The sequence below is a fragment of the Pristiophorus japonicus genome, chromosome 11, assembly GCF_044704955.1.
Source record: "Pristiophorus japonicus isolate sPriJap1 chromosome 11, sPriJap1.hap1, whole genome shotgun sequence".
Classification (NCBI taxonomy): domain Eukaryota; kingdom Metazoa; phylum Chordata; class Chondrichthyes; family Pristiophoridae; genus Pristiophorus; species Pristiophorus japonicus.
In genome coordinates, this window is record NC_091987.1 from 73,092,926 (window position 1) to 73,116,391 (window position 23,466).

General features: G+C 45.4%; 1 protein-coding gene across 2 annotated transcripts in view; it reads left to right on the forward strand.

The window, feature by feature from the left end:
• Positions 1-9,963: 9,963 nt before the first annotated feature.
• Positions 9,964-23,466, forward strand: part of LOC139276076 (importin subunit alpha-5) — a 75,830-nt gene continuing 62,327 nt past the window's right edge. The window contains exon 1 of one of the 2 annotated variants that reach the window (XM_070893530.1): positions 9,964-10,025. The gene's annotated coding sequence lies outside the window, so the exon portion shown is untranslated. Of the gene's footprint in view, positions 10,026-10,074; positions 10,265-23,466 lie in introns of those variants that run through there. The other variant, XM_070893529.1, reaches the window with a different exon arrangement.

A 23,466-nucleotide genomic window follows, 5' to 3' on the forward strand; every position in this document is an offset into this window, starting at 1 on the left:
AATTGCATTTTGAATCCAGTACTTGTGTATTGCACTCAAAGAAAACAATGTTTGCCTTTATTCTACAAAGTGATTGGAGAATGTGTTACCTATGCATTGATCTAATGCAGTCCCCAAATTAATTCAAGACTACATGCACATTTGTGATTTGTTTCATGACTGTTTTAATGTATGTAGTAAAGGGAATACTCTGTTGTATAATGTGTTGTAGTTCACACATCCGTATCTATTCCAGAGCCTCCTTCAATGTGCTGTTAAAATTGAGCTTTGGTTGACACCTTGTCCAAACAAGAGTGTTTGCCTAAGCATAGTCATCATCATCATAGGCAGTCCCTCGAAACGAGAATGCCTTGCTTACACGCCAAAAAAGGATGAGTTCACAGGTGAAGGACCTAATATTCCAGGTCCTCAGCTACATCCTGAAGGATGGAAGATGCCTGTGCATGGATTTTATTAACGTGGTGGCTGTTGCACACCAGCCACCACACGGGCTTGACAGAATTAGGTCTTGGTCCAGTGGCAAGGGTTATCCAAGACGACTGGAGACCTGCTCTGCTGCACGGACCTAGTGCGCGCACACATCGCAGTGTGGGCTGGCCCGTGCTGCCCCTGAACTCACGCCTCTCCTGGGCCCCGATCACATAGTGACACAGAGACAGTTCCTTCTCCCTGTAGTTTCCATTTGCTTTTGGAAACTTATTCCCATTTGTTTTCTAGGTTTTAATAAAATGCAAAACTGCAATGTTTTAAAGCATTATTCCAAATACATGTGTCCATTTATTATGGATGTTGGGCACAACTATTTTGTACATTAATTCATGCTCGCTGTGCCTGGGACACTCTTACAGATACTGTGTCTGATCCCAAAAAAGATTTACTCTGATCCACCCCATAGCTCAGTGTTAGAAGAATCGCTGTAGGGAGATTGCTTCAGCACCAGTTTGTCCTGAACCACTTTCATCTACGATGGGGAATTGATCTCTTTCCACTCCTTACAGTTTTGTTGCATCTCTGACATTAATTAATGTCATAGGCAGCCCATAGGAGCGTGGAGGCCCCGGGCTGCGTGAGACCACCAGAGGCAGGTCGGGGCCATAAAAAGAGCGGTGAGTGGCGTGGAGGCACGCCACTTCAGGGAGCAGCATGAGCTGGTGCAGGAGGGCGGCGGCAATGAAGAGTGACATCATCAAGGTACAGGTCCGTGATTGGAGCGTGGGCAGATACAGCAGGAGCAGCGAGATCGGGACGAAGGAGCGGCGAGAGACTGGAGGGACATGATCGGGGCCCAGGGGAGGAGTGAGTTCAGGGCCAGCCCACACTGCGATATGAGTGCGCGCTAGGTCCATGCAGCAGAGCTCGTCTCCAGTCGTCTTGGGTAATCTTTGCCAATGGACCAAGACCTAGCTCTGTCAAGCCTGTGTAGTGGCTGGTGTGCAACGGCCACCACACGCTAAAAAAATCCATTAGTATTTCCGAGTCTCAACGCAAAGAGATCAAGCGCAGGCAGCGGAAGGAGTGCGCGGCAAACCAGCCCTACCCACCCCTTCCCTCGACGAATGTCTGTCCCACCTGTAACAGGGTCTGTGGCTCTCGTATTGGACTGTTCAGCCATCAAAGAACTCACTTTGGGAGTGGAAGCAAGTCTTCCTCGATTCCGAGGGACTGCCTATGATGATGATGAATGACCTGATAATGTTTTTTAAAAAATGTTGATTGAGGGATAAATATTGTCCAGGACACCAGCGATAACTCCCCTGCTCTTCAAAATAGTGCAATGGGATCTTTTATGGCTACCTGAGAGAGCAGGAAGGGCATCGGTTTTATGTCTCATCCGAAAGACAGCACCTCTGACAGTGCAGTACACCCTCAGCACCACACTGTAGTGTCAGCCGAGATTTTTGTGTTCAAGTCTCAGGAGTGGGACTTGAACCCACAACCTTCTGATTCAGAGGCAAGAGTGCTACCCACTGAGCCATGGCTGACTCTTGTAAGGCAATTTGCCAATATTGTCAACAGATATATAGGGCTGAATTTTGGCACACGAAAATGGGTAGGTTGGGTTCAAGTCAGATGTTAATTTTAAAAATCTGAACGCCAACCCACCCAGCTCCAGGTTTTATGGAGGCAGGAAAGGGGCTGGCAACCAAGCTGCTCCAAGGAGGCGGGGTAGCAATTTAAATAAGTTAATAAGGCTAGCAGCCTCCAATTTAACCTGCTATGCAGGTTTTACAATGGGTAGCTGGGCTTCCCAGGCCTCGGGGGAAATCTGGCAACTGAAGCGAGGCAAGGTCAACTTCGGAGAGAGGCAAGAGTCTTCACAGCAATGCTTGTGGGTAAGGAGGAGCAGGAATGTTTCTGTCTGTACCCCCCCCCCCCCCAAAAAAGCTCCCTCCCCTATCAGACCGCTTCCGCTTCCACCCCCCCCCCCCCCCACACCATACAAAGACCCCCAGGGTTGTGGATTGGACCTAGCTGGTCCTGCTCCAGAGTGCTCTCCACCTGAATGGAAGTCAAGCCTGTCAATCAGGCTGACGTCGGGGCCAAATGATGCATGCTGTGGAGTTAAAACTCCATGGCATGCAGGAAAACTCATTATTCCCAGTCGTGGATGGCATAAAAATGTAAATTTCAGATCACGAGATATGCGGGTCTGCCTATGGAAACTGCATTTTGCCTTGATCATAGTGTTAGGAGAGTGCCTGAATTATAAGTGACCTGTAGATATTGGGCCTGAAATTCTGATGTCCCGGGTCCGTACGAAGTTTCTACGGACCCTGAAAGGCATCGTAAAAGCCGGTTTTCAGCACGCAATGTGCATGCCCTGAAAACCGGCTTTTCCAATCTGTCAAGGTTCTGGCTTGACGGATCTCTCGCATATCAGGAGCGAGGACACTTGCAAGGCAAGATTTGCGATATTTACATAGCAAATGTCCTCAAAAATCTTGCAACTGAAAAAGCAGGCGTATAGCCGACTTTTACAGGCGCAAGTGTTTAAAAACATACATAAACATTAAAATTAAATTAAATAAACACATATGAAAACACATTTTATTGTTAAAAACACTCCCCACTGCGGTAAGTTTATTTTAAGGCATAATTAAAAACACTTTTTTTTAAAGTCGGGAAAATTGTTTTTAATAAGAACTTTAATTTAAATGAATCTTAAATATGTAGTGTATTTTTCTATTTTTTTATTAGTGTTTTGTGTGTTTGGGGAGGTTTCTCATTCATAATCCAACTTACGGAGTTCCCATTATTATGAATGAGAAAATACTGTACCTTGATTGGCTGCCCAGAGCCATGTGACTCCAGCTCCAGCATACAGACGTCCCAGCATGCACGTGTTCTGATGCGTAGGGAGTGAAAGCCTCAGGATCGGAAGTTCGAGCGGGCGCAACAGGAACAAGTAGGTGCACATCTTTTTTTAACTTTTTCAGTTGATTGCCAAGAGCTCGATTGGATTTCTAGACCAATAAACTGAACCATTCTTAAATTTGTGGAGGATATAAAAATATGTACAAGGATTAGTAATATAGAACAAAGCAAATAATTTTTTATAGTGAAGTGTGGTCATTGTTGTAATATAGAGAAATGCAGCAGCCAATTTGCGCACAGCAAGGTCAGACAAACAACACTGCATGACCAGATAATTTGTTTGTGATGTTGGTTAGAAACATAGAAAATAAGTGCAGGAGCAGGCCATTCAGCCCTTCTAGCCTGCACCGCCATTCAATGAGTTCATGGCTGAACATGAAACTTCAGTACCCCCTTCCTGCTTTCACGCCATACCCCTTGATCCCCCAAGTAGTAAGGACTTCATCTAACTCCCTTTTGAATATATTTAGTGAATTGGCCTCAACTACTTTCTGTGGGAGAGAATTCCACAGGTTCACCACTCTCTGGGTGAAGAAGTTTCTCCTCATCTCGGTCCTAAATGGCTTACCCCTTATCCTTAGACTGTGACCCCTGGTTCTGGACTTCCCCAACATTGGGAATATTCTTCCTGCATCTAACCTGTCAGGATTTTAAACGTTTCTATGAGGTCCCCTCTCATTCTTCTGAACTCCAGTGAATACAAGCCCAGTTGATCCAGTCTTTCTTGATAGGTCAGTCCCACCATCCCGGGAATCAGTCTGGTGAATCTTCGCTGCACTCCCTCAATAGCAAGAATGTCCTTTCTCAAGTTAGGAGACCAAAATTGTACACAATACTCCAGGTGTGGCCTCACCAAGGCCCTGTACAACTGTAGCAACACCTCCCTGCCCCTGTACTCAAATCCCCTCGCTATGAAGGCCAACATGCCATTTGCTTTCTTAACCGCCTGCTGTACCTGCATGCCAACCTTCAATGACTGATGTACCATGACACCCAGGTCTCGTTGCACCTTCCCTTTTCCTAATCTGTCACCATTCAGATAATAGTCTGTCTCTCAGGTTATCCACTTTGGTGGTAAAAACAAACATTTATCCACATTATACTTCATCTGCCACACATTTGCCCACTCACCTAACCTATCCAAGTCACTCTGCAGCCTCATAGCATCCTCCTCGCAGCTCACACTGCCACCCAACTTAGTGTCATCCGCAAATTTGGAGATACTACATTTAATCCCCTCGTCTAAATCATTAATGTACAATGTAAACAGCTGGGGCCCCAGCAACAGAAACTTGCGGTACCCCACTAGTCACTGCCTGCCATTCTGAAAAGTACCCATTTACTCCTACTCTTTGCTTCCTGTCTGACAACCAGTTCTCAATCCACGTCAGCACACTACCCCCAATCCCATGTGCTTTAACTTTGCACATTAATCTCCTGTGTAGGACCTTGTCGAAAGCCTTCTGAAAGTCCAAATATACCACATCAACTGGTTCTCCTTTGTCCACTTTACTGGAATCATCCTCAAAAAATTCCAGAAGATTTGTCAAGCATGATCTCCCTTTCACAAATCCATGCTGACTTGGACCTATCATGTCACCATTTTCCAAATGCGCTGCTATGACATCCTTAATAATTGATTCCATCATTTTATCCACTACTAAGGTCAGGCTGACCGGTCTATAATTCCCTGCTTTCTCTCTCCCTCCTTTTTTAAAAAGTGGGGTTACATTGGCTACCCTCCACTCGATAGGAACTGATCCAGAGTCAATGGAATGTTGGAAAATGACTGTCAATGCATCCGCTTTTTCCAAGTTCACCTCCTTAAGTACTCTGGGATGCAGTCCATCAGGCCCTGGGGATTTATCGGCCTTCAATTCCATCAATTTCCACAACACAATTTCCCGACTAATAAAGATTTCCCTCAGTTCCTCCTCCTTACTAGACCCTCTGACCCCTTTTATATCCGGAAGGTTGTTTGTGTCCTCCTTAGTGAATACTGAACCAAAGTACTTGTTCAATTGGTCTGCCATTTCTTTGTTCCCCGTTATGACTTCCCCTGATTCTGACTGCAGGGGACCTACGTTTGTCTTTATTAACCTTTTTCTCTTTACATACCTATAGAAACTTTTGCAATCCGCCTTAATGTTCCCTGCAAGCTTCTTCTCGTACTCCATTTTCCCTGCCCTAATCAAACCCTTTGTCCTCCTCTGCTGAGTTCTAAATTTCTCCCAGTCCCCAGGTTCGCTGCTATTTCTGGCCAATTTGTATGCCACTTCCTTGGCTTTAATACTATCCCTGATTTCCCTAGATAGCCACGGTTGAGCCACCTTCCCTTTTTTATTTTTACGCCAGACAGGAATGTACAATTGTTGTAATTCATCCATGCGGTCTCTAAATGTCTGCCATTGCCCATCCACAGTCAACCCCTTAAGTATCATTCGCCAATCTATCTTAGCCAATTCACACCTCATACCTTCAAAGTTACCCTTCTTTAAGTTCTGGACCATGGTCTCTGAATTAACTGTTTCATTCTCTATCCTAATGCAGAATTCCACCATATTATGGTCACTCTTCCCCAAGGGGCCTCGCACAATGAGATTGTTAATTAATCCTCTCTCATTACACAACACCCAGTCTAAGATGGCCTCCCCCCTAGTTGGTTCCTCGACATATTGGTCTAGAAAACCATCCCTTATGCACTTCAGGAAATCCTCCTCCACCGTATTGCTTCCAGTTTGGCTAGCCCAATCTATGTGCATATTAAAGTCACCCATTATAAATGCTGCACCTTTATTGCATGCACTCCTAATTTCCTGATTGATGCCCTCCCCAACATCACTACTACTGTTTGGAGGTCTGTACACAACTCCCACTAACGTTTTTTGCCCTTTAGTGTTCTGCAGCTCTACCCATATAGATTCGTAGGACCTCATCCTCATAGGTTTGTTCATATTGATATTTTACCTACAGACATGGAAGGAGTTAAAGGTGTGAATGATTCAATTATTTCAGACTCATCAGATAGTTTTGATATACCAGTAGCAAATCCTACATCCAGTGTACTGGAAACAAATCCAAGAGAAAATCAGAATGCTAGTCTGAGTCCGAGTCAGGAAAACAAACAGCCTGAAGTTAGTGAGTTCAAATGAAAATCAAGGAAATTCCATGGAGGAAAACGTTCCTCAGGATGAGCCTCGAATGAGTTTAAATTCGACACCGTGTTTGGAAGGTTCTGTTCGAGAGCGAAGGTATCCTCTTCGAAATAGGAAACAAGTGGTTAAGTTAAATTTGTAAATCTGGAAAAAAAAGTCTATATCCTATGTTATGTATAAACATGCAAGTTATGTCTGATGTTTGTTATAATAACTTCTTCATTATGGAGGGAGAAGTGTAATGTCTGTGAGCTTGTAATGTTTGTAGCTCCACACTGTGGATGTGGACGTATTGTGTATTGCAACTAGAGTTAATAATTAAACAGACCAGGCTGTTCCGGAGGCTTCTGACAGAGCTGCCTGCTATGTTAGAAGCTGTGTGTGCTGTGCTCTGTGAATATATCAGTTTATATGTCCTCTCCTCATTCTTTCTACTAAAATTTTCACTTCACACTTTGAGTTAAATTTCATCTGCCATGTGTCCACCCATTTCACCAGCCTGTCTGTCTTCCTGAAGTCTATCACTCTCCTCCTCCCTGTTCACTATACTTCCAAGTTTTGTGTCATCTGCAAATTTTGAAATTGTGCCCTGTACACCCACGTCCAAGTCACTAATTTTTATCAAGAAAAGCAGTGGTTCTCTGGGGAACACCTTCCTCCAGTCTGAAAAACAACTGTTTGTTTCCTGTCACTTAGCCAATTTTGTATCCATGCTGCCACTCTCCCTTTTATTCCATGGGCTTTAACTTTGCTGGCAAACCTATTATGTGGCACTTTGTCAAATGCCTTTTGGAAATCCATGTTCACCACGTCAACCGCATTACCCTAATCAACCCTCTCTGTTACCTCATCAAAAAACTCGATCAAGTTGGTTAAACGCTATTTACCTTTAATAAATCCATGCTGGCTTTCTTTCCTTAATTAATCCACACCTATCCAAGTGACTGTTAATTTTATCTCTGATTACTGTTTCTAAAAGCTTCCCCACTACCAAGGTTAAACTGACTGGCCTGTAGTTGCTGGGTTTATCTTTACACCTTTTTTTTTGAACAATGGTGTAACATTTGCAATCCTCCAGTCCTCTGGCACCACCCCCATATCTATGGAGGATTGGAATATTATGGCAAGTAGTTCCGCAATTTCTGCCCTCAATTCCCTCAGCATCCTAGGTGCTCCTGGTGATTTATCTACCTTTAATAGTTAGCCTTTCTAATACCTCTTCTTTATACATTTTTATCCTATCAAGTGTCTCCACTACCTCCCTCCTTCACTATGTCTATGGCAGCATCTTCTTCCTTGGTGAAGACAGATGCAAAGTAATCATTTAGTACTTCAGCCATACCTTCTGCCTACATGCATAGGTCTCTTTTTTGGTCCCCAATCGGCCCCACCCCTCTTACTACCCTTTTACTATTTATATGCCTATAGAAGACTTTTGGATTACCTTTTATGTTGACTGCCATTTTATTCTCGTACCCTCTCTTTGCCCCTCTTATTTTCTTTTTCACTTCTCCGACCTTTCTATATATAGCCTGATTCTCAGTTGTAGTTGCAACCTGACATCTATCATACACACTCTTTTTCTGCTTCATCATATTCTCCATCTCTTTTGCTATCCAAGGAGCCCTGACTTTAGTTGGCCTGCCTTTCCCCCTAGTGGAAATATACCTCAACTGTATCTGAAATATTTCTTCTTTAAAGGCAGCCCATTGTCCCATTACAGTTTTGCCTGCCAATCTTTGATTCCAGTTTACCCGGGCCAGATCCATTCTCATCCACTGAAATTGGCCTTCCCACAGTTAAACATTTTTACTTTAGATTGCTCCCTGTCCTTTTCTATAGCTAATCTAAACCTTATGATACAATGATCACTGTTCCCGAAATGTTCACCTACTGACATTTGCTCCACTTGACCTACCTCATTCCCCAGAACCAGATCCAGCAATGCCTCCTTCCTCATCGGGCTGGAAACATACTGATTAAGAAAATTCTCCTGAACATGCTTCAGAAATTCTTCCCCCTTTCTGCCCTTAATACTATTATGATCCCAGTCTATATTAGCATAGTTGAAGTCCCCCATTATTACTACTCTCTAGTTCTTGCACCGCTCTGCAAATTTGTCCTTCATATCTTTCCCACTATTTAGTGGTCTATAGAATACACCTAGTAGTGTAATGGCACCTCTATTATTTAACTCTACCCATATAGATGGTGTCCTTGACCCATCCAGGACATCGTCCCTTTCCAGCACTGTAACATTCTCCTTAACCAATACTGCCACACTACCTCCTATCTTTCCTGAACACCTTTATAACTAGGAATATTTAATACCCAGTCCTGCCCTTTTTTGAGCTAGGTCTCTCCGTTATTGCCACATCCTGTTCCCATTTGGCTAGTTGTGCCTGCAGCTCACTTAGCTTGTTTACGACGCTTCGTGCGTTCACATACATACACTGAAAACCCATCTTACACCATCTTGTATTCTCTTAGTTTGACCCCACCTAATACCTTACTATTTCTTACTTTAATGCTCTCTGCCTCTCCTTTGAGCACTTTATTTCCCCTTCTGAATGTTACATCCTGGTGCCCATCTCCCTGCCAAATTAGTTTAAACCTTCCTCTACCAGCACTAGCAAAACTTCCCACGAGGACATTGGTTCTGGCCATGTTAAGGTACGACCCTTCTGGCCTGTACTGGTCCCACCTACCCCCGAATTGGTCTTAATGCCCCTTGAATCTGAAGCCCTCCCTCCTGTGCCATCTCTCCAGCCACGCATTCATCAGCTCTATCCTCCTATTGCTATACTCACTAGCACATGGCACTGGGAGTAATCTGGAGATTACTACCTTTGAGGTCCTGCTTTTTACTTTCATTCCTAGCTCCCTAAAATCTGCCTGCAGGACCTCGTCCCTCTTTCTACCTGTTGTTGGTACTGATATGAACCACGACCTCTGGCTATTCACCCTCCCCTCTCAGAATGTTCTGGAGCCGCTTAGTGACATTCCTAACCCTGCCACCAGGGAGGCAACATGCCATTCTGGAGTGACAGCTGCAGCTGTAGAAATGCCCATAACTATTGAATCCCCTACCACTATTGCTCTTCCACTCTTCCTCTCCCCACCCCTGTACAGCTGAGTCACCAGAACCGAATACTAGTTGGAGAGCAAGATGCATTCCGAGGAATCCTGCACGACCTGGTGGTCGTCATCTTCTGTCTGGTGGTGCCCCATTGCCTACAAAACTGTTGGTGCAGCCTGCACATGTCCGCACGGCTGATCCGCGGGCCCGAGAAGCTTCCATTGAACAAACCTGGACCTGTTGCCTGGCTGCGCCTGGGGGAAACATGCGTCATAAAGAGGTGGCGCGAGCGAGAACCAATCAGCTGCCAAGCTTAGCGGTGACGTCTGAGCATGCGTCATAGAGAGACGGGCATGTTGGCGAAGAGCGGTGGAGCGTCACCGGGAGAGAGAACCAATCAGTCAGCAAGCTTATCGGTAACGTATGAGCACGCGTCATAGAGGCAGCGTGTCGGCGAAGGGCGATGGAGCGTCACCGGCCACCCGAGGGGGAGCGCGAGAGAACCAATTACCCAGCAAGCTTATCGGTGACGTCCGAGCATGCGCGCGTGGGTGGCCTGGGATTCTGAAAGGGCCGGGAGGTGAAGGGTAGAGAACGAGGCTATCAGGAGAAATACCGACACTATATTAAATATTAACAGAGGAGGAAATAGCCGGTAAGTTGCGGCTGTTTTACATTGTTTTAAATATGTCAAGAAATATCGAATGCGATCCAGTGTGCGGCGAAAGTCGAGTTATTTGGAATACTGCTGTTATTAAATGGTGAGAGGTGTTAACATCCCGACAGGGGCCTAATGTAGAAGGAAGCCGAGAGATTGCCATCAGTATAAACCGAGTAAAAATGTAGTGAGGGTGGTTCTGAGAAGGTCTCGGACCCCAAGCCTCCGGCTATTCGTATGTAACAACTGCATTCTGTAAAGCATTTAGATTTTCCAGATTATTTTGTGGAGGAAGGAGGGAAGTGTCAGAATTCAGTTCTTATCCTGGTAGAGGTGCTTTTTAGTAATTCTGATGCATTCATTCTTCTAAATTGATAAATATGACTTAAATATAATTATATAAATAAACCATTCTTTATCTGATTTGTTAAAGCATTCCCCAATATTATAGATAATAGATTTCTTATGATAGCAGCAAAAAGTACAATTTGTAAAACTTGCTTACAATTACCACCTTTGGGTCTGATTCCAGTATATATCCTGTTGAGTGGATGATCATCCAGTTAGGTTTCACTATACTGTCATAACAAGATTACACAATATTAGGTTGCTTGGTTCCTTTTTTCCCCATCTCAGATATAATTATAAGTAATAACCAAAGTATTCAATTACTTTAAAAAAGCTGTTTCTAATTGTTAAAGCTCCTATGATTTATCTCCCGGGTGTTTCTCTTCCTGGGAGCAGCGTGGTGGCCCTGACCCACGAGGGAACATCTGCAGCAGGTTGGGGCCTTATGTGATGACATACTACTCCAGGGAGCAGCGCTAGCTGGTGCAGGAGGGTGACGGCAGTGAGGAGGGCGACTGGATTGAACGTCACCAAGGTCCAGGTCATTGATTGCAGTGCGAGTAGGTACAGCAGGAGCGGTGAGGACGGTGCGGCGTGAGTGCAGAGCGACGTGATCGGGGCCGAGAAGAGGCGTGGGCTCGGGCAGCACGGGCCAGCCCACACTGATATGTATGCGTATTAGGTCCGTGCAGCAGAGCTGGTCTCCAGTCATCTTGGTTAATCCTTGCCACTGGACCAAGACCAAGCTCTGTCAAGCCCGTGTGGTGGCTGGTGTGCAACGGCCACCACACATTAAAAAAATCCATGCACAGGCATCTTCCACCATTCGATATGAGTTCGGGACCTGGAATATTAGGTACTTCATTGAAACACCTGTGAACTCATCAAACTCATCCCTTTTTGGCATAGAAGCAAGTCATCCTTGATTCGAGGGACCGCCTAAAAAGAAGAAAAGATGACACAATATTAATAGATGCCATTACAGGGAGTATCGGGGAAGTAGATCCAGTGTAAAATAGCTTCCATGGTGCTCACCACAACAGTATTTGCATAGGAATGAATGTTGGCTTCCAGTTGCCATCTGAGAACCAAAGCGATCCTAATTTTCCTGCTATATTAGCACAGATGATTGGTGACAGAATTCCTGTTTGTGTGAGCAAAGTTTCAGTCATGGTCAGCATCTGGTCAAATATCCTTCAGGTATGCTGTGGTGTAGCAGTATAAATATTTTTTTCTAATCAGAATTCATTTAAAAAAAGGAAGGTTTTAGGAGGAAGGTGTAAAATATTAATATTAAAATATACCTACTACTTAGTACTGTTCTCATTTTAAATCTGAAAATACGAACTACCTTGTCGAGTAAGCATGTGCCTTTTCGCAGTAGGTTTGTAGCAGTTAATATGGATCACAATCGCCATTCTCATTTTTAGGGTAGTTATGGGCACACCCCTAAAAGTAAGATGCTCAGGCTACTTGCAGGAGTGACCAGTGCCCAAGAGAATATTTATGGTAAGCCCCTGAACTTCTAACAGTGGTCAAGATAGCCAGATCTTCAGACAGAGAGACAGCAACACTCGGGTTGCTTACTAGATTTGTAAGGGAAAGGACAGACATTTGATGTATAAGATAAAAAGAAGACATTTTAAATTGGATGCAGGCAAGTGGAGTTGAGAGAGAAGATCAGCCATGATCTCATTGAATGGTGGAGCAGGGTCAAGGGGCCAAATGGCCTACTCCTCCTATTTCTTATGTTCTTGAGCCATTGTGTTAACCATCTTGAATATGGATCTTCATAGTCTTGCTCTCCATTTGGAAGATCAAGTTGTACCTCTTAGAAATGTGTAAGAAAAGATCCATAAATTCAGACTGTCTGGGCCAGCATTGGGTGTTGGGGGTGATTAATACTAACCTCTTCCTCCCTGATGATTTATATTGCCTGATGAAGGAATTGTGATCAGAATTTTTGCATTCTCTTTGATTTCGTAAAAGTGCAACTGCATTTTCTGGACAGTCTAGCTTTGAATGGTTGTGATAGTGAATTAAAGCAGTCCACCATAGTAATTAAAATGCCAGTCAGATCGCACTGACAATCAAACCCTATGTTTCCAAATTCAGCACCAGAGAGTGTCTAATTTCATAGTCCATAGCTCCCTGTACAGTAAGGAATACAGTGAAGATTTCTAAAAATGGGCACCCTCTACCAGGAAGGTTTTCTGGTGTTCCTTTGTGCTCTGTTAAAGGGTGCTGGGAGATGCTGTGCATGTAAGCTCTCACCTATGGTGGCTTGAGATAATTAAACAGGAACTCCTTTAAAGGTATTTGTGAAGTTGTCCACTAAGGTAGGTGATCTCTTTTTTTTTAAAGCTATCTTGAGAAACCAGAAAAGATACCACCTGCGGATCAAATACATTTAGAGCTCCTATCTGACGAGATGCAGTCCCAACATCCTTAAGGAGAAACAAGCCTCTAAACCTGTTCTTGTGAGGAACAAGTATGTGGCTGCACATATGTCCTTGAACTGATCTTGGAAGCAATACTAAGCTCAGGTTTTGAAGTGGGCTGCTATGTAAAGGTGTAGGTGTTGGCACACTTGCTATAAAGACAATACTGACTTTATGGCAGAGTAATTATGTTTAAAAAGAAGAATGAGAGGCTGTTCATATATATAGCATTTCTCATGTTCTTGAGACATCTCCCAGTGCTTCACAGATAGTGACTTGATTTTTTTAAAGTTTAGGCCATGTTATAGAAATTACAACCAATGAAGCCATTTAGCCCATTGTGTCCGTGCTTCAGAGAACCATATTGTTTTGTAGGCACACACAGCAGCCGCTTTGCGCACAGAATGGCCTCGCAAACAGCAAATGAGATCATTGACCATTTTTGAGATGATGGTTGAGGGTTGAATATTGGCCAGAACACTGGGGGATCTCCTTGCTCTTGCTAGTGACATAGGATCTTTTACATCCATCCATTATGTAGTAGGGAAAGGAATGCAAAGTCTAGTATGATACTGGCCCACATGTGGCAGAAAGGTTCAATCCCTGGTTTGAGTGTGTTGATCTTGGCAGGGATTCCAGTATGAGTTGGGAATTGGCCTTGCTGTCCCAGATCTATGCAGGACCAAAAAAGTGGAAATATCCTTGAGATTTGTTTGGTGACTTCTGCTAGAAGTGTTTGTCTGTAGATTTTGGTTGAGAACAACTTTTGGTTCAGCTGTCATGTGCACCAGAGTGATAAAGATTTGCTGCACATTTGCAAACTGGGTTCATAGATGAAGAATGGGCACTTGGATACAGTTTTAAAGGTATGTCAGTGATCATAGAATTATACCCTGGCATGGGCCTTCACAAAAAGGTTAAAACTAATATTGCCCGATAAACCCAATTTATTGATTATTGTTTTGCGATTTTAGCTTGTGTTTTAAATATATCTCTGCTGGTTATTAAACGAATTAGCTGTCTCTTTGTGAAAGTAGTTGGATAAATGAACTCTAGACCTCTACCTGTTGTTCTTCCCTTCTCTCTAATTTTGTCACTTTTAAAGGGACCTCTCTTGCCAGACCTGGCCAGTTTTGACAAAGGATTCTTTCTGAAATGTTAAACGGTTCTTCACTTTTTAAAATTCTAGATGTGCATTTGTAGTACATTTTTTTTTTAAATTTCAGATTACAAGATTCACTGTGTTTCTTTTCACAAGATGATTAAAAAAATATATACATTTGTTCTTGGGATGTCAATGACATTGGCATGGCTGTATTTATTGTCCATCGTAGTTGTATTTCTTGAAGCATTGCAGTCCTTGTAGTGATGGTTCTTCCACAGTGGTGTTCGGTAGGAAATTCCAGACTACTGACCCAGTGATGATAAAGGAATGGTGATATCTGTGCAAGTCAGGATGCGGTGTGATTTGGTGATCATGTTCGCCGACACTGCTGTTTGTCTTTCTCGGTAGAGGTCGCAGGGAAGGAAGCTGCTGTTGAAGATACAAATGAGGAATGCCATGTAAACAATCTTGGCTCATCCATCCATTAAGGACCCAAAGTCCCCACTCCATGGCATCGCCCATAATGATGTGATATAGTATAGGAATCAGTGTTGTGGCTCTTCTATAAACGTCGTCCAGGGCATGTCTCCTTTGTGGCTCAGTGACAAGATTGGATGCAGTACTCAAGATGTGGCCTGCCAGACACCGCATTGTACAGTATGAACATGACTTCCTACAGTGTGTATTCTATTGTTTTGGTTATATATTTGAGCATTCTATTCACAGTTGATTGCTGCTCCACAGTGTTTGAACATGTTGAGCATGCATCTCATTAAAATAACCTGTGCTGCTGTAATAATTCCATTTTAAAATATTTGATCAAAATGATCCCACAGATGTGTATCACTATAATGCATGCAAACATCGCACCACCACATCTACGCCACAAATATGCAGTCTCCAGAGAATACAACCGCTACACCAGCAAAGCCATGCCAATCCAGGCTGACTTGGAACAGCCTACCACCAACCCATCTCAAATCTAGAAGGCCATTTTAGACTGTTGCCAAAGCTCTTCAGCGATCTCCCCCCAGCCTTGATGACCGATGGCAAAATGCTTGGAAGAACTGTGACATACGGAATGGATTCCTTATAGAGGACCCCACAGTACAACCTGAAGGAACAAATCTTCCTCGCAAACAATGGACAATCATCAACCACCTCAGAACTGGTCATGGTAGGTGCTGCCACCTTCTCCATAAATGGAAGATTAAAGCATGAAGTCAGCTTCGCCATCAAAAATGAGCTGTTCGACCGCCTCAAAGACTTCCCCTGCGAGGTTAATGAACACCTCATGACTTCGGCTTGCTCTATCCCGGAACCAGTGTGCCACAGTCATCAGTGCATACGCCCCAACACTCGATGCAACGGATGAGACCAAAGAGGGTTTTTATTCCAACCTCAACATCCCTGTCCCGCATCCCCGCGGGCGACAAATTAATCCTCCTAGGTGACTTCAATGCCAGGGTCGGCAAAGACACAGCCCTCTGGGGAGGTGTGATTGGCAGAGAGGGGGTAGGGAAAACCAACTCGAGCAGTACCCCACTCCTGGCAAAATGTCTAGAACATGAACTCCTCATCACCAACACCCTGTTCCGCCAGAGGGACAAATAAAAGGCATCGTGGCAACACCCTCACTCCAAACACTGGCACCTGCTCGACTATGTCGTCGTCCGAGCCAGGGATCGCAAGGATGTGCACATCCTCCGCGCCATGACAGGAGCTGACGACTGTTGAACAGCCTACCGCCTAATCCGATCCATCATCGACATTAACATAGCCCCAAAGTAGAGGGGAAAGCAGAAGCAGTGCCGCAAAAAAGTTAATGCCGGGTCACTTAAAGACCCAGCTAAGAGAGCCCTATACAGCCAGCGCCTCACGGCTAACCTGGCGTGCCTTGATGACCCTGAGATGCTAAATGCCCACAGTGCTTGGTCTGCCCTCGAGGCCTCCATAACCAGTGCCTGTGAGGAGACACTTGGTCACTCAACCAAAAAACACCAGGACTGGTTTGATGAGAATGATCAGGAGATCCAAGAACTAATAGATCGCAAGCGTAGAGCATTTCTGTGCCTCCAGCAACAACCCAACTCTGGAGCAGCAAAACAACATTACAGGCGGCTCAAGGCTGAGGTTCAACAAAAAAACCCGGGACCTAAAGAACAGGTGGTGGATGGAGAAAGCTCCAGAACTAGTGGGAAGCTGTTCAACCTTCGCCGTCTCCAGGCCAGGTCCAAGACCACCCCAACCTCTGTTGTTGAGCTACAAATACGTGGACGACGCCTGCATCGGCGTACATTCTGAGGCTGAACTCCAAGATATAGTCGACGTATTTACTGAGGCATATGAAAGCATATGCCTTACGCTAAACATCGGTAAGACAAAGTTCCTCCACCAGCCTGTCCTCGCTGCATAGCACTGCCCCCCACCCCCCCCCAGTCATCAAGATCCATGGCGGGCCCTGGACAACGTGGACCACTTCCCATACCTCGGGAGCGTCTTCTCAACAAAAGCAGACATTGATGCGGAGATCCAACACCGCCTCCAGTGCACCAGTGCAGCCTTCAGCTGCCTGAGGAAAAGAGTGTTCGAAGACCAGGCCCTCAAATCTACCACCAAGCTCATGGTCTACAGGGCTGTAGTAATACCCGCCCTCCTGTATGGCTCAGAGGCATGGACGATGTACAGAAGAACCTCAAGTCGCTGGAGATATATCACCAACTATGTCTCCGCAAGATCCGACAAATCCCCTGTGAGGACAGGCGCACCAAAATCAGTGTCCTCGCCCAGGCTAACATCCCCCAGCATTGAAGCACTGACCACACTCTATCAGCTTCGCTGGGTAGGCCACATAGTTCGCATGCCAGACATGAGATTCCCAAAGCAAGTGCTTTATGCGGAAGAGAAGATGATTGGGGGGGGGCGGGAGGCGGGAGAAGAGAAGATTTGGAGGGGGGGGTGGGTTAGGGAGAAGAGAAGAAGATGGCGGGCAGGCCCCACCGACGACAAAGAAGCCGGGCCCCGCCGAGGACTTTGGGTGGGGACCGCACGCAGCCGATGCTGGGCTGCCGACTCTTTGGGCGGGGCCCACCTCCAGCGAGAGGCCAGGCGGGCGCACCCCGCTGACGACAACGACGACGCCAACTGCCAGGAGTTCTTCGGGCGGGGCCCTCCTCCAGCAAGAGGCCGGGCGGGCTCCGCTGCCGAAGTAAGATGCGCAGGCCACTCGGCCGGGGATAGGGGCGACTTCCCTTCGGCGTGGGATAGGGTCATCGCCCCGGAGACAGGACGCTGGCAGCTACTGTGCACGCGCGCAGCTGCCGGCACTGTTTTTAGCACAGGGCTGTAGCTCCGCCCCCAGCAGCTCCTGCTGCGCAGCGCCGAGTTGGAAATGGGCCTACAGCTATCTGAGAATCGCGAGGCAAGTATTCGGCACAATTTCTGTTCTATAAATTAGGCGGGCCTCTCTGATGTGCGCCGTTCTAGCGGGCGGCTGAAACTTGACCCCATTGACTGACTAACTTCAGTTTCCCCACAGATGCAGTTTAACCTGAATATTTCCAGATTTTTCTATTTTTTTTTTAGCCAACAAACCATATACAATTTATACTGATATCAACGCTCTCTAATTTATTTAATTCCTTAAAGGAAATGAGTAACCACGTGTAACAGTTCACAAGCAAACTCTTAAATTTCTCCTTGAAGTGATAGCGCAATTGAGCAAAATGCCATCAGTTGAACTTTACAGACTACAGTATTTAACTGTATTTCATCAGCAGCTTGCCCACAGTCCTACCATCACTGGAACAACATTATTCACTCGAGTTAAATTCGAAATCATTACCACTGTGTAAGGTCAGTTCATTTAATGGTCTGTATTCATTCAAGTGTGACTGTTCTTGAAGAGCAATGCCACTTTGAACTCTAAATCTTCCTCCCTTGCATTTATAATTGCATATTGTGACATCTGTGCAGGAATAACAGAAATAGGTTAAAAGGTACTTGAGCTTTCTGAGGAGTAATTAAATTGTCAGGGCTATAAATACCAATGCAAAATATTGGTATCTTGTAATGTCGTGTTTGAATACTCTGTCTCTGGGATTTGGGTATTAGGCTGTATGAATGCAGATTTTGTGATTTTATTTTTTTCCCCCAGGCGTTTCCCCTCCAGAAGTGGATTTTCATGTGTTTTTCAGCTTTATACACCTCACTAACAAACTTAATTCTTGTATCAATACACAGCGCAGCTACAACTGCATTATTATTATTCTCCTCGTCTCCCTTCCTCGCATGATCCATTAGTGTTGGCTGCTGTGTGGTATCTTGGCTGTTCTTCACGTGTGAATGTGGGTAATGAATGTGAATGTGGTTTGATATTTGACTGATGGGAGGAAGCATTATAGTCAAGCCAAATCAGATTTGCTTCGCTGACATTGATATGTACACGGTCCAAATAAGTTTTCCAACAAGATCGCCGGATAGTGATCAGGAGCAGGAACTGTGGCTAATCTATCTTCACCCTGCCCCCCATCCCCTCAATAAAAAGCCTACAACAGCGAGGATAATTATAATTCCGCTACTGCTGCCCAGGCTGACATCAGCTATTTGGAGCGCTGTTAGTTTAATCAGAAATTCATAAATGATTCCCATGTCAGATGGTGGTACTGAGAACCATGCACTTGTGCGCATCCATAAACGCAAGTCAACCCTTTTAAACAAAATGCTTTATTAGATTACAACTAGGACTCTCTATATTTTATTCCCTCTCTTTTTTATTTCTCCAATTCTCTTTTTAGTGTCTTTCATTGTCCTCTGATTTAAAAGTCAGTTTATCCACTTTTTTTTTAACCTGGATTTAAACTACAAATGTTTCTGGTTTCCCTAAAAAAAAATTATCTTCCTGACCCATATTTTGGTTCAGAAGTACATCTGGAAGTTGAGTTACAGCTGTGCAGAGTTCTGGTTAGACCCCATCTGGAGTACTGCATTCAGTTCTGGCCACCGCACCTCAGGAAGAATATTTTAGCCTTGGGGGAGGTGCAGTGCCGATTCACCAGAATGATACTGGGGCTAAAAGGTTACATTTATGAGGACAGGTTGCATAGACTTGGTTTGTATTCCCTTGAATATAGAAGATTGAAGGTTGATCTAATTGAAGTGCTTAAGATGATTAAAGGATTTGATAGGGTAGATAGAGAGAAACTATTTCCTCTGATGACAAAGTCCAGAACAAGGGGGCATAACCTTAAAATTAGAGCTTAGACCGTTCAAGGTGATGTCAGAAAGCACTTCTTCACGTGAAGGGAAATTTGAAAAACACTTTCCCCCCAAAAAGCTGTTGAGACTAGGTCACTGGAAAATTTCAAAACTGAGATTGATAGATTTATGTACAGGTTGAACCTCTCTTATCCGGGACTCCCTTATCCGCCACCACCCCTCGTCCGGAACCATTCCAGGCCGCCTGGTGGCGCATGCGCAGAACGTGATCGTCATTATCCGACTCACTAATACAATCTTTCTACTCGATCGGCTGCCTCCTCCTCATTGCCCTGCTGGAGCTCCTGCAGCCAGAATCCTCAGGCCGGCCGATCCTTCTCACAGTGCTCTTTTTGGGGCCCGCCGGCCCTTTTGGGACCAGCTGAGTCTTCGGGGCCCGCCGACTGTTAGCCCCCTGCATACTGCCTGGCTGACTGACTGACGGATGGGAGGGAGGTGGAGGAGGAAGGGGGAGGGGAGGAGGAGGAAGGGGGAGAGGAGGAGGAGGAGGGGGGAGGGGTAGAAGGAGGGGGAGGAGGAGAGGACAGTGAGGGGGGGGAAGAGGAGAGTGAGGGCGGGGCGGGGTGGGAGGGTTCGTCTGAGCGGGGGGTGGGGGTGGGGGGGGGTCGTCTGAACGGGAGCTGGGGGGCAGGTTGTCGGAGCGGGAGCTGGGGGGGGGGGAGCAGAGCAGGAGCTGGTGGGGGTCCGGGGGAGGAGCGGAGCAGGAGCTGGAGGGGAGGGGGGGGAAGGGGTGGGGGAGGTGGAGGGTTGAGAGAGTAGCTAGAGCCAGAGCAGGAGCTGGACGAGGGAGGTGCAGCCTGATCCTCGCAGCCCCAGTGAGGCCATTCGGCCAGGGCTAGGGGCTGCATGCTTCGGGCCCCTCCCACACAGTTTCGGCGCCTGAAGCTACTGCACAGGCGCGCCTACTGTAGCGCACCTGTGCAGAGGTCCCGGCACTGATTTCAGCGCAGGGACCTGGCTCCGCCCCCCACAGCTCGTGTTGCGCCGCGCTGCGCCGCGCTGAGCTGCAAAGGACCTGCAGGGAGCCGGGGAATCTGCAGGTATTTTTTAGGCGCACTTTCGGGAGCGAAAAACGGGCGTCCAGATCGGGGCTGCGCCGTTCTTGGTGCGGCCCGAAACTTGGGCCCTAAGAAAGTGGAAAACTCTTGTAGAGCAGATTACGTTGGGGGAATGAATACCTTGCCAACCAGTGACATGTTAAACTGAAGGTTAAGTGTAGCAAGCAGAGAATTCTCTTGAGCACAGCAGAAAAAGGGGAAGTAGAACATATGAATGAGTTTGTTTCTGCAATATAATGTGCTTGCTTACCTTTTTTTCCAGCAGCCAGGCCTGTTGACTATTTATGAAGTATTATCCTGTTGTGAAAACCCTTTCTAAAGCTTAAAATGAAGAGAAAGACTTGCATTTCTATAGCGCCTTTCATGACCATTGGATGTCCCAAAGGGCTTTACTGCCAATGAAGTACGATTTGAAGTGTAGTCGCTCTTGCAATGTAGGAAATGCGGCAGCCAATTTGCGCACAGCAAGCTCCCACAAATAGCAATGTGATAATAACTAGATAATTTTTTTTTAATGATGTTGATTAGAGGATAAATATTGGCCAGGACACCGGGGATAACTCCCCTGCTCTTCGAAATAGTGCCGTGGGATCTTTTATGTCCACCTGAGAGAGCAGACGGGGCCTCAGTTTATTGACTTATCCGAAAGACAGCACCTCTGACAGTGCAGCACTCTCTCAGCACTGCACTGGAGTGTCAGCCCAGATTTTTGTACACCAGTCTTTGGAATGGGACTTGTACCCACATCCTACTGACTCAGAGATGAAAGTGCTACCCACTGAGCCACAGCTGAAAATGTTAGTGTGTTGGTTGAAAAGACGAAGGAGCGCGTGGAAGGTCATTTTGTGTTTCATGAGTCTCTGATTTGGATCGCTCTGCTCTTATGATTGTGTTTTGCTTGTGATTTTTCTGGTGCAGAGGCCAGTTCTGGTTTGTATAAATGTTTTGTTCCTATTCTCTAAGCCGTGAGTGAGGGAGCGGTTGCATTGATGACCTCATGGCGCAGTTTGCTTTGGCACGCGAGCAAATGGCAATGTTCAAAATAGATTTGGCACATGCATGATAAAGTAGGCAAGAGAAATAACATGCAATGTCAAACCAGATTTACAAGTTACAGGCCCAGCTTGTCTTATGCATGTTCATACAAATATAACAAGCTTCACTGAGGGATTGCAAGATGTGAAGTCCTTTCTGGTTGGCTTTGGCATGGTTTATGAATATACATAGCAAATTTCAAATGCCATTATTTATGAAAAAGGGAGGAAGAGAGAAACCAGGTAACCACAGACCTGTCCGATTAATATCAGTTGTGTGTAAGTTACTGGCATCTGTCACCAGAGACCGAGTGACTGAGCAGTTGGACAAGTATCTTGCTGATCAGAGATTGAGCATGGACTTGTGACGGGTAGGTCACGTCTGACTCATCCAGTTGAATTTTTTTGAGGAGGTCCCTCAAATGCTGGGTAAGGGAATGTGTCTGCATGTTGACTATAAAAGAAAGACTTATATTTATATAGCGCCTTACATGAACACTGGACGTCCTAAAATGCTTTACAGCCAATGAAGTACTTTTAGAAGTTTAGGAAACGTGGCGGCTACTTTGCGCACAGCAAGCTCCCACAAACAGCAATGTGATAATGACCAGAATTTTTTTTTGTGATATTGATTGGGGGATAAATATTGTCTTGGACACTTCCAGATATATGGACTTCCAGGAGTCATTTGGTAAGCATCCACACAAGAGATTATTAACAAAAATGAAACCACACGGAATTGGAGGTAACCTTGTAATGTGGTTTAATAATTGGTTCAGAGGTAGGAAACAGAGTAGGGGGAAAAGAGAATATTCTTTGATTGGTGGGATGTGACAAGTGGTGTTCCCCAGAAATCTGTGCTAGAACTTCAGCTTTTCACCATCTATATTAATAACTTGGATGACGGAATAGAAAATTGAATATGCAAGGTTACAGATGGCACTAAATTGGAAGGCACAGCAAGTTGTGTAGATGGGAGCAGGAAGTTACAAAAGTTACTGATGAGTGGACAAGTCTATGGCAGATAGAGTTCAATGTGAAGTGTGACGCCACTCACTGGATCTGAGAAAGACAAATGTTTTATTGGTGAGAAGCTAGGAGCTGTGGAGGAGCAAAATGATTTTAGATGTCTACATGTACATGAATGACTAAAATCTAGTATACAGATATAAAAAGTAATCAAAAAGGCTAATGGAATGTTAGCCATTATCTCAAGAAGGTTGGAATACAAAAGTGAGGAATTGTGCTTAATTTATAGTTTTGGTCAGATCCCATGGAGTACTACGTCCAGTTTTGGGCACCGCACCTCAAGAAAGATGCATTGTCCGTAGAGGGGGCAACGTTCCCCCTAAGCTGCGCAGATGCGTGGTCGCGCATCAATCAGAAGGTCCTGCACAAGGCCGCTCACCAGCCGTTGCCGCTGGAAACGATACTGCACGTGTGGCAGCAAATTTAAAGGGACCACACATGAAAAACAAATAGCGGGCATTGGAGGCAGGTGGGGAGTCGGTAGCACAGATTCACCAGAATGATACGAGCATATGAACAATGATGGACAGGTAAAGACCATCTGGTCCATCAAACCTGTCCCACACAATTGCGATACCTTGTGTATCACAACTTATACACTCCACCCCATCCCAAACCAAAGATTTAAAAAAAAAACCATGCTAATTTGGGGGGGAAATCTGGCAAATTTCTCTCCAATCCATCTAGCCAATCAAAACTAGTACAGGAGATCGCTCTAGCCCTGAATTCCCTGCAGTACCTACCTTCCATAAGAGGCGATCTCCACCCCAGCCAGAAACAAATCCAGCTCTCGCTTGAAGTAATTCAACAAGTCCGCGTCCACCACACGAGACGGCCGCCTGCTCCTGAGGTCCATTCTTTGGGAATAGAACCACCTCCTGACATCTAACCTGATAGCAGGGCTTAA